Source organism: Leptidea sinapis, chromosome 5 (genome assembly GCF_905404315.1).
Source record: "Leptidea sinapis chromosome 5, ilLepSina1.1, whole genome shotgun sequence".
In the NCBI taxonomy this organism is placed as follows: Eukaryota; Metazoa; Arthropoda; class Insecta; order Lepidoptera; family Pieridae; genus Leptidea; species Leptidea sinapis.
In genome coordinates, this window is record NC_066269.1 from 1,660,252 (window position 1) to 1,672,314 (window position 12,063).

The 12,063-nt window shown below is 33.5% G+C and overlaps 1 protein-coding gene across 2 annotated transcripts in view; it reads left to right on the top strand.

Annotated features, from left to right (window-relative positions):
- Positions 1-9,572: 9,572 nt before the first annotated feature.
- Positions 9,573-12,063, top strand: part of LOC126964687 (protein obstructor-E-like) — a 52,329-nt gene continuing 49,838 nt past the window's right edge. Inside the window, exon 1 of one of the 2 annotated variants that reach the window (XM_050807959.1) lies at positions 9,573-9,690. The gene's annotated coding sequence lies outside the window, so the exon portion shown is untranslated. The remainder of the gene's footprint in view (positions 9,691-12,063) is intronic. The other variant, XM_050807958.1, reaches the window with a different exon arrangement.

Here is a 12,063-nt window from a genome sequence, read left to right on the forward strand (position 1 = left end):
GATATTGAATACAATAATACGCCAAGCGTGACTTACTTATATAAGCCCTCGGGGTTCCGTTAAGCTGTAATTACATTACAGACTTATAAATTATGTAAGATAATATATTATTGATAATGTTTTATGTAAGTAATAAATTATTCAAAAATTCGTGAGACATTGTTAACTTATTTATTAGGGTTAAAGAAATTTATTTTCTCATAAAAAACACAATATTGCCACTTACTGACGTATTACATAAAACTATTTCAGACATGTTTTTATGAACACTTTTAAATAATGTAGTCTGATAACTTACATTTAAATGTTTTAAATGAGTTAATCTTTTTGAGAGATCAGGGTAGACTTTTTTTATGGAAAAGGAGGACAATCGGGCGTACGGGTCACCTGGTGTTAAGTGACCAGAGGAATCACAGGAGCGTTTCCAGCCTTTAAGGAAGGTGTACGCGCTTTTTTTGAAGGTACCCATGTCGTATCGTCCTGGAAACACCGCACAAGGAAGCTCATTCCACAGCTTTGTAGTATGTGGAAGAAAACTCCTTGAAAAGCGCACTGTGGATGACCGCCACACATCCAGTTGGTGGGGATGATATCCTAATTTGTGGCGTGTCATGCGAAGGTATATTTCGGCGGCTGGAAAAAGGTAAAACAGCTCTTCGGAACACTCCCCGTGATAAATGCGATAGAAGACACACAATGAAGCGACGTTTCTACGCAACGCCAAGTGATCCAGCCGTTCACAGAGCACTGGGTCCCTGACGATTCGAGTTGCTCTGCGTTGCACGCGGTCAAATGGCTCGAGCTGATACTGGGAGGCGCCATAGCAGAGATGGCAGCAATACTCCATTTGTGGCCGGAACTGCGCTTTGTAGAGCGCTAGAAACTATTAAAAAGTTGTTGTAGGTATATATTAATACGGCTTTACTTGCGATTTATCGGTGTGGGCACCGACTAGTTTCGGACCATTCCACGGAAAGCTACATTGGGGAAACGGGATGGAAAATAATCGACAGCAAAACCTCGGCAGTGGCAGATCATGCCCTATTAGGTTAGATAGGGTGAAAGTATTGGCTCGCAAAAAAAAATGTCTCGCAGGCTGCTGGAAGCCAAAGAAGTCGACCGTAAACCTAATTATAATAGAGACAAGGGTTGGGCTCTGCGACCCACTTTGAAACCCGTGTTATTAAACGCATCTCACAATACCAGTGGGAGGCTCCTTTGCACAGGATGCTGGCTAGATTATGGGTTGGTAGCCAATGCTAGGAAACCGTTGTGGTCAACTGCGCCTATTTCTACCGTGACGCAGTAATGTGTAAACATTATTTTTATTGAAAAAAATTTAAAGAGGGCAAACGAGCGTTCGGGTCACCTGGTGTTAAGTGATCACCGTCGCCCACATTCTGTTGCAACACCAGAGGAATCACAGGAGCGTTGCCAGCCCTTAAGGAACATGTACGCGCTTATTTTGAAAGTACCCATGTCGTTTCGTCCCGGAAACACCGCAGAAGGAAGCTCATTCCATAGCTTTGCAGTACGTGGAAGAAAGCTCCTTGAAAAGCGCACAGTGAAGGACCGCCACACATCTGAATGGTGGGGATGAAATCCTAATATGTGGCGTGTCGTGCGAAGTAAACATTGCTGTGTTTCGGTCTGAAGGGCACCGTAACTGTACATCCGTACCAAGAGCGTATTTACGGGGGGGTAATAGGGGTAACTACACCCCCCAGAAATCAGGAAACAAAAACGAAAATCGGGTTTCAAATAAAATTTGAAGTTTGACAAAAACAATGGAATAGATGAATCTTAAAGAGAAAACAAAATCAAATCTTCGGTAGTAGTTAGTTCCCAGAGTCATAATTCAATTATTGTATCGAAAATCAGATTTAAATATCCTTCCATGTCTGTTACGAGAATTCCGACTTTCCCATTCCGCGCATTTAATTTTCCAAAATTCAGAGTATACCGGAAGCAAGTTTTTTTGACTCAAAAACGTTTTCTCACAAAATTCTTTAGTCATAAAATTTGTCTTAGTTCTCGTTATGAAATATCTGTTTTGGTGCAGGAAATCAAATAAAACAGGTTTATTCTGGACCATTCTAGAGAAAATGGAATTTTAGATTCGTAAATATCGTTGGATCTTGCGGTAAGTGTTGCGTCTTCAGAACGTAGCTTCTCAACACTTAAAATAATAAAAAAATGGCTGAGAGCAACAATGGGCCAAGAAAGAATTTCAAGGTTAGCTCTTTTATACATACACCGAAATGTTGAAATTAATATTGATTCGGTAATTAATAAGTTTGCTACTGAAAAAAAAAGAAAATTAGATTTTATCTGTTGAAATTATTATTTTATATTTGTGATATTATGTATCATTCTTACGTATTATGTAGTATTTTATTAAATTACAAAAAAAAATTACGTTTATGTTACTTTATTATTAATAATTTTTAATTACCATTATGTTCCTTAAAACCCTAAAGTTTATTTTCGTAAAGTGTTTTTATTTTACATAGAGATTTAAAATTACAAATAATAAAGTGTTATTAAAGAGTGTTTGTTTTAATTTTTTTTCCTTTAACCCTCTCTTACAGTTACAAGGCGACTTCTTGAAGTTATTACCCCCCCTAAGAAAATGTCGTAAAGACGCCACTGATCCGTACATCCATGTCTCAAGGTGACGAGCGCAATTGTAGTGCCGCTTAGATTTTTTGGTTTTCGGTTTCAAGAATCCTAAGCGGCACTGCATTGTAATGGGCAGGGCGTATCAATTACCATCAGCTGAAAGTCCTGCAAAAAACAAAGAAGCTAGTATAAAATACAATTAATATGTTATTTATTATAAACAGTACCCTAGCGCATACGCTTTGAAGCCGAGCCAAGCCAAGGTTATCAGTTAAACTGGTCGGAGCATTTCTGTTTGACCAACAAAAGTAAAAGGAACAGTGAATCTCTGACCATTAACATTCATTTTATGTGTCTTTAGTATGTTCCAAATTTGAATATTAATTTTTAATTCACTATTTCATTGCCATACTATCGCTAGAGTACTGAGATTTTATAAATTTAACGAAAGGTTCATTAATTGTGTACAAAAGCAAAAAGAAAAAAAAAAACAATGGAATGACCTTGAGGCATATCTGGGGGACACTATGTTGAAGTTAAGATATTGTAGAGACAGGCTATATATATGTTTTCCTAAAGAATCATTAATTGAAAAAAAAATTGCGTGTGTACAAAGTACACATGTCAGAAGTGAAACCTGCATTGTGCATGAACCTCTAAACTGCATATGAAGTCCTGGTACATGTTGCTGGATGACACTTGATTTCAACCGCTATGAAAGACATTACTATCACTGCTACCATATTTATGTTCTCCTGGTGTCTATGCAGTTATAAGTCGTGCGTATGACATAAGAATATATTAAGGTATACCTACTCGCGTAATACATAAAAATATAATAGTATGCATATTTCTGTCTCATTCTTTGCCAGCTTCATCCTACACATTTTTGTATTTGTGTCTCTTACCTGTCGTTTTTTCCGTTGCATCCGGTTTGAAATTACAACGATTCTAAAGAAGTTTCACTTCAAAAAATTTAATGAAATAATATTTAGACTGTTACATCTCAATATATTCTTGATAATGTTCTTTATACAAGACAATCAGAATGTTAACACGATGCACAAACATAACTTGTTATGCCTACTACTCGGTTGAGTCGAGTTAGTAGATCAACATAAACCCCGAAAATGTACAAAACAAATGTCTTACGAAATTATATAGGTTGTTATTTATAGTAAAAAATAGGCCACTGAGCTTCTTGCGCCAGTTCTTCTCAGGTCTGAGGCACACTATTTCGAATGGGCGCTAGTTTTTGACGTTCAATAAGTATTTAATCATATTTGGAATTTATATTTCGTTTATTAAAAAAGTCACAATAAAACCAAATAAAATATAGTAGATATAATTGGAAATCTCTTATCAGCACTCCAAATAAAAAAAAGAGTGTGTGTACTTACGAGTATGTACACGCGTTAGAAGTTATACTTCTTTGGCGTATGGAAAAATAAATCAAATTTTAACAAATAGTTAAGATCAAAGATAGTATTAACACTCAGCATTTAAGGTTAATATAAACAAGAATAGATTTTTTTTATTTATACATAAAATTTGTAAATATACCAGAAATAAAACAAAACGAAAAAAAAATATTTTTTAGATAATAATGTAATAATTTTTAATTAACGATGTAAATAAATTATACATATCGACAATTAACCTAAAATCTATAAATGCACTCAAAACAGTTTCTTCAAATCAGTTTTATCACTAATATTAAATATATATATATATACTTATAAATTATTAACATTTAATACTATCACCGTTGTATATGAAATTGATTTAATAAAAACACCAAAATAATATTTATTTATTCACACTGTTTAATTGTACTGTTACGAAACACGTGTTCTAAATATAAAAATACTAGAATATACAACTTGAACATAGTTATCGATTTTCATGCCACCTAGAACTAACTTCACGATGTAGAATTCAGGTGTCGGTGTGCGCGCACATCGTAAAAATTCACTCTCATCATTTTTCTCCATCGCGCCAAAAGAAGTATAACTTCAAAAATAAATTAAAAAAATATTAACGACAAAAAAACAAATATCCTCTACAAACTTTTCATACATTTTATTCAACTAAATAAGTCTGTGTGTATACATTGCTTGATTTGTTATGGAAATATCCAAAAATATTAAAAATCTTTATATAATGTCAGGAGCTCCCGTATAAATAAGTTCCTTGAAATTTTTATTCATTATCTGGTTTGTTTTAAAATAGCACTTTCCTTATCTTTACAAAAATCACCCCAGGCTTATTAACAAGTTTCAAATTCAAATTCAAATATTTTTATTCAAAATAGGATGTGACATCACTTATTGAAAGTCAAAAAACTACCACCCATTCCAAAATGAATGCCTCAGACCTGAGAAGTATGGGCGCAACAAACTCAGCGGGCTTTTTTTTTCATCGAATAAATGTGTTTACAAAGTAATAGTGTACAATTAAACTTATTATTTAATAGCCTGAGGGCAGTCACTCCATTCCCAATCTGTGGTATCATTAAGAAAGTCATTTATGTTATATTAAGCTTTACCACACAAACGTTTTTTAACAATTCTTTTGAATAACCTAATACTTTTGTTTTGAACATTTTCTGGGATCTTGTTGTAAGAGCATATACATCGCCCCACAAAAGACCTACTAACTCGACTTAGTTAAGAAAACACATTTTTGTTAATTACACTATACGTAATCGAAAAATATTAATTCATTAATACGTGTAGATAGACTATAACATCTGTGAAACGTCGATAGAAATAGAGTTTAGATCTAACCTTTATTTTGAGCAATTCACGCACACTAACACAAAGTGTCATACAAATCGCGAGTGTAAGAGGTAGCTGTCACGCACCCTAAATTAATATTCCTGATTTTTCGGTTATCCAACAGCAAGACTATCTAGACGTATAAATTATCTAAGTTAAAAATATTGAAATTTATTTTTAAATTTTTGATTTGGTTTTCCATTAAATTGTGTTTTTTAAAAATTATTTTTAAAATATATTAATATTTGAATTAGAATTTCCAGACCATAACTATCATAATAAAATTGACACACTTTTTACACAAATTATCTTGCCCCAAGTTACGCATATGTAGCCTGTGTTATGGGTTACAAGACAATGATATATTTAATACAATTTACTTACTTAAACATACATAAATACATTTAAACATCCATGACTCGGAAACAAACATCCATATTCATCATATAAATGCTTGCACCTACCGGGATTCGAACCCGGGACCTCTAGCTTAGTAGGTAGGATCGCTAACCACTCGGCTATTCAGGTAGCTTGTCACGCACCCTAAATTAACATTCGTAGCCTGATTTTTCGGTTGTGTAACATCATGTGTAACACATGATTTGGTTTTCCATTAAAGTTTGTTTTTTTAAACATTATTATTAAAATATATTAATATTTGAATCTAAAATTTTCATTAAAATATTAAACTAATATACATACAGGGTTATTGGTATTATTATTTGGACGTATTCTCGGTGGGAGGTAATAGGGGTGACTAGTTGCGATAATTTTAATACAACAAATGCAAAACTATACTAGGTTTAAGTTATCAAGTCTTTTAGCTTATCAAAATAAGTAAGAATTGCAACATCAAAAATTAATTTAATAAAATTCAAAATTCAAAAACAAAAAGTAACAATTATCTATATAAAATACCTGATAAACAAAAAATGTGTTATGAAACTTGTTTTGTGGATTACTTTAAAAACATGCCAGTTTTCTTAGCTCTCTAACAATGTATAACAAGTAGGAACATATTTCATAGAAACTGTAAAAAAAATGATCATATAGAAGCAGGCGGAAATTCATGTTCGAACTAAACTTAAGGTCGTTCCTTAACAAACAAAACCCGATGTAAAAAAAACAAGGAATACAATCATAAGGGGAGGGGGACTCAGTGGGAGGCTCCTTTGCACAGGATGCCGGCTAGATTATGAGTATCACAACGGTGCCTATTTCTGCCGTGAAGCAGTAATGCGTTTTGTTTCGGTCTGAAGGGCGCCGTAGTTAGTGAAATTACTGGGCAAATGAGACTTAACATCTTATGTGACGAGCGCATTTGTTGTGCCGTTCAGAACTTTTGGGTTTTTCAAGAATCCTGAGCGGCACTGCATTGTAATGGGCAGGGCGTATCAATTACCATCAGCTGAATGTCCTATTCGTCTCGGCCCGTATTGTCATTAAAAAATAAACAATTTAGTAGCATGGTGACGAGCGCAATTGTAGTGCCGCTCAGAATTTTTGTGTTTTTCAAGAACACTGAGCGGTACCTTATTGTATTGGGCAGGTCTTATCAATTACCATCAGCTGAACGTCTTGTTCGTCTCGTCCCTTATTGTCATAACAAAATACAATTTAGAACCAGTAACAATTTAGTAGTAGTAATAACAATTAACTACATACTCGTATAAGTAACAATTAAGACATTTTGTAATTTAGGCTAATTAATGTTATTGTTGGAAGTCATTATTTCGCATTACATTTGTTACGTTTATAATTATTCTTATTTTGATTTCTTACGCAGATAATACAGACGAGAACTCCTAAACTAGGGATTTAATCTGACCCCAGATATAGAAATCAACCAGGACTATTCAAATTCCAATACTGTTATTCAAAATAGTATATAAAATCACTTATTGAAAGTCGAAAACTACCACCCATTCCAAAATAATACCTCAGACCTAAGAAGAACGGGCACAACAAACTCAGCGGGCTTTTTGTTCATAAAAATGGTTATATGGTTACAAAGTAATACCATAAATATTTTTTAACAATTCTTTTGAATATCGTAATACATTTGTTTTAAGCATTTTCGGGGATCTTGCTGTAAGAGCGTATAGTATATCGCCCCACAAAAAACTTACTAACTCGACTTAGCCGAGTAGTATTTTTTTTATGGAATAGGAGGACAAACGAGCGTACGGGTCACCTGGTGTTAAGTGATCACCGCCGCCCACATTCTCTTGCAACACCAGAGGAATCACAAGAGCGTTGCCGGCCTTCAAGGAAGGTGTACGCGCTTTTTTTGAAGGTACCCATGTCGTATCGTCCCGGAAACACCGCACAAGGAAGCTCATTCCACAGCTTTGTAGTACGAGGAAGAAAGCTCCTTGAAAACCGCACTGTGGAGGACCGCCACTAGTAGGCATTATAAGTTTATGATTTTTTCCTGGTGTTAACATTATAGTTATGACAGTTTCTAGAAAGTTCACTTATGTGCCTATACATACATACATTAAATTGTCAAGAATATATTGAGCTCAAGATGTTTATTTCTTTATGTCCGGACATCTCACAGGCCACGTTGAGTCTTCCTCGCCCTAACAGTGACACAAAATTGTGCAGGACATCCGTCTTGTTGGTATGTCATGGTTTGACGTCTTATAGCCAACCGCACGCCTTCGAGGAGCCAAATATTCTGAAAAAAAAAACATTACAAAAAAATTTGGATGGGACTAATTTGACGACAATTAAACGGACCACTTTTTTACTGAGCATTCTAAATGATTGACCTCCTGGAATGGTCTTAATTGTTACTAATTTTTAATAATCAAGCTTCATAAAGTTTATAACTTTTCAAGCGTTTTAGTGAAAACATCTGATTTGTCTTGCAAATTTGGACCTATAATTTTTGTTTTCATATTGAAAAATACCCAGTGTTTAATCATTATTATAAATCAGAAAAAAAATAAGATTTACATTAATACTTTTTTAAATATATTTTTTATATTGCAATTTTGACATAATTTGAAAAAAAAAGCTCAAAAAGGGTTCCCTTTTTTAGCATGCGTATGGGGGCTAAAATTATCGTAAATAGTCACCCCTATCACTACGTTATGGGAATACTTCAAATTACCAATAACCATGAATAAATAATTTTTAAGTTAATAAGATGTAACCAAGCTGTGGAATGAGTTACGACATAGGAACCTTAAATGACCAACAAAAGCGCCGGCAACGCTCCTGTGATTCCTCTAAAGTTGCAACAGAATGCGGGCGACGGTGATAACCTAACAGCAGGTGATCCGTACACTCGATTGTCCTCCTGAGTGATTATCATTATTATAACACTAGAAATAAGGGATTTCTTGAAACTAATTCTACTAGGCTTCATAAGATATACTTATAATAGCTTTAAGGGTAAATGTAAGCACTTTTATAATAAAGTACCAGGCATTGTTCAGGCATTATCTATAAAAAAAATCTCATTATTAAATGGCTCTGTCGTAAATACTACTACTCCACAGCTGTATATCTAAGTGATCGGACAGCCTGGAACTAGATTATGATTATTTTATATATCAACAATGATAGTGAGATATTATAATTTTTTTTTTAAAGAGAAAAAACACATAATACTGTGAGAATTTCTTGTTTTGCTTCTTCTCTCTCAGAGCGCCACTTGTTTCCGAAGCGGTGGTAGTGTTAGAAATAACATCAAAAAGAATTCTAAAGGAATCAATTTTGAGAATATAAATGCCTTTTTATGCCTTTTTCCATGAAAAAAAGAAGTGGTACCAAAACTTACATTAGTTATTATATTTCGATGAGCTTATGTGAAACTTGTGAGATTGTAAAATTTTCCATTCTCAATGTAATATAATATTCTTACATCGTACAATACATCCGTTTATTCTAGAGAATCTTTTATCCTTAACGCATTTTCGTGTCGCTGACAATAACACGATCCGTACTGGGACATTCTATTTATAAAGACGCTACAAAGGCGTTGAAAAATGTATTCCTACTTGCGTAGAATAACAATTTCGCTCAAATAGACCGCAAAGTTCAACGCACATATACACCGGCCGATTTAAAGAGTACAGTTACTATTTCAACGCCTTATTGGCTTCAATGTGTGTGCAATAAGTTGGGTTACCATAGCGAAACAAGAGTGGTAAGTGACGTTTACATTCACCTGCGCCGGCGACATCGTCCCAGTCATACATACTCTGTGAATCGAACAAACCGCTTCCATTTTTAAAATAATTGACTGTTTATTTTTTGTGTTGTGCCAGTAGCTGTGAGTATTGAAACTTTTTTGAAGAGATCCTTTTTTAAATTTAGAATATTATAGTTCTAGAATATTATTAATTGTAGTCATATGTGATTTCTCTTCTTAGATAATAAGTCAATGCGTCATTATGTCATGTGTTCGCGAATAAGTTAGTTTCTTACGTGAGTGAAAGTTTTGTTCAATCCGTAAGAATCCAATAATTAACGCGTTCTCGAAGATACATTCGTGCTATAGATACATTTTCACGCGTTTATCTCGGACGCTGTTTTCCAGAAATACTGAATATACCAATTATCAAGTTTTAAGTATGCTAGTAAGAATAAAATACTCAGGTCATTAAATAAATCCTACTGTTAATCACGGACGATTAAAAAAAGAAGGGCTCCATGCCGTCATATTAGCAAGTGAAGCACCTTTATGCTAGTGTGTGTGCGGTTACGGGGGATACCAGTTACACATTTTTTTTTCTCTCTTAAATAATCATAAAATACTTTTATAGTATTGTTTTTACCCTTTTTCACAACGCACGAAGGCATTTTTGAAATATTTTATTGCGGCGCAAACTGATCTGTCACAGACGATGGCAAATATAATGGTGGCCGATCGGCTTGTATTAGTGTGTGTGCGTGGGGCTATGTATTTACACGTTTACCGGCTTGTTTTGGTGCTTCACTGTTATGTTCGGTGAATTTTACAAAAATATTAACACTTGTTACTTACTATTCATTCACAATTCAAATTCATGCAATATCAGACAACATATAGGCTACATATATAGATATCATATTATAATCATGCTAGGTAAGTGTAGGCATAGTATTTTTGTTGCTTTTTAGCGTCCACGCAGGCTATCAGGCCTATTTTATATAAAAGCCAAGTAAATATAGATTATATTGTAATAAATAAATCGTAGTTAAAAAAAAACTATAAAACACGCAAAATATTTACCACTTTTCAGTTTGGTTTATTTATAAAAGTATGTTAGTTTTTAAAAACTATTTTTTTGCATTATTGAGTCAAAAATTCTATTTTTGCATTCGAAAATTACCTAATATTAGATAAATCGGTGAAAGATTTTTTTTTAAATGATATAAATTAACAAAAATCTTTTTTGCAAATTTTATAAATGGAATAATTTTATCAAGTTAATGTACAAGTCATAAGTCCTCGATAAATCTAGGAAGCTTAAACGAAATCTGGCCGGTCAAAATCGAGCCCAAATGAGTCGGTTACAAACAAACATACATACAGGTGAAGCTTGTAAAGTGTGTAAAAAACAGATATTTATAACAACTATATTCGTTGTTCGTATTGTGTTTCGTTCTGGAGGGCGCCGTAGCTAGTGAAATTACTGAGCAAATGAAACTTAACATCTTATGTCTCAAGGTGACGAGCGCAACTGTAGCCCGCTCAGAATTTTTGGGTTTATCAAGAATCCTGAGCAGAATTACCATCAGCTGAACGACCAGCTCGTCTCGACACTTATTGTCATAAAAAAAGTTCTCGCGAAAGAACATCTAATTAAAGAGAGATAAATTTCATGGTATACGGAGTGGGATATGCCACCGAGCACCGACTTGCAAAGTAAAATAGTGGATTCCTATCCAGTAGAGCTTTTTAGATTTTATTTGTTATTGAATATTTATGTTACACTGCTTTTAGCGCATTAGCGAAAAAATATAGATATTTTACGATGCACGTGCGTGTACGCAAATTCGACACCCTGTCGTTAGCTGGTCAAGTAGACCATTTGTATCATATTTCTCTCATAACTCATAATTATGTCTACTGTACCACAACCAATGGACGAGAATTAAATTAATTTCAATATATGATTTTCATTAAATACAAGTTTTAAAAATAAATAAAAAATAGTCTTTAATAATTTAATGATATTTAATTACACAATAATAAGATCAATTAGAGTAATTAAAATTTTCGATTCAGTTTATAGCAATAAAAACTAGGTTATTAACAAACTTCTTGATTTATATTATAAAATAAAGGCCAAGAAATGCATATTAATAATAAATACAACAAATATATTAATAAAAATTAGTGTTAATATTAAAAAAAACAATTAGGAACCGTATGGTGAAAAGATCTTATTTTTGAATTTATTTGCTGAGTCATAAAAATGTCTAGACTACATGATTCGTTGATTAGGTATTTACAAATTGAAAACATTATAAAAAAGAATGATTTGTTTTGCTCACAACTAGACTTCGTCAAGATTTTGACCTTTTAAGGTATTTAAATGGAAATAAAACTCATACAGCCAACATATAGAGCATTTAAACAATAACAACGAATTAATATAAACTTGTTAATGTATCTCGGTAATAACTTGAGTTAGTAAGTAAGTATGTTTGTTGCATT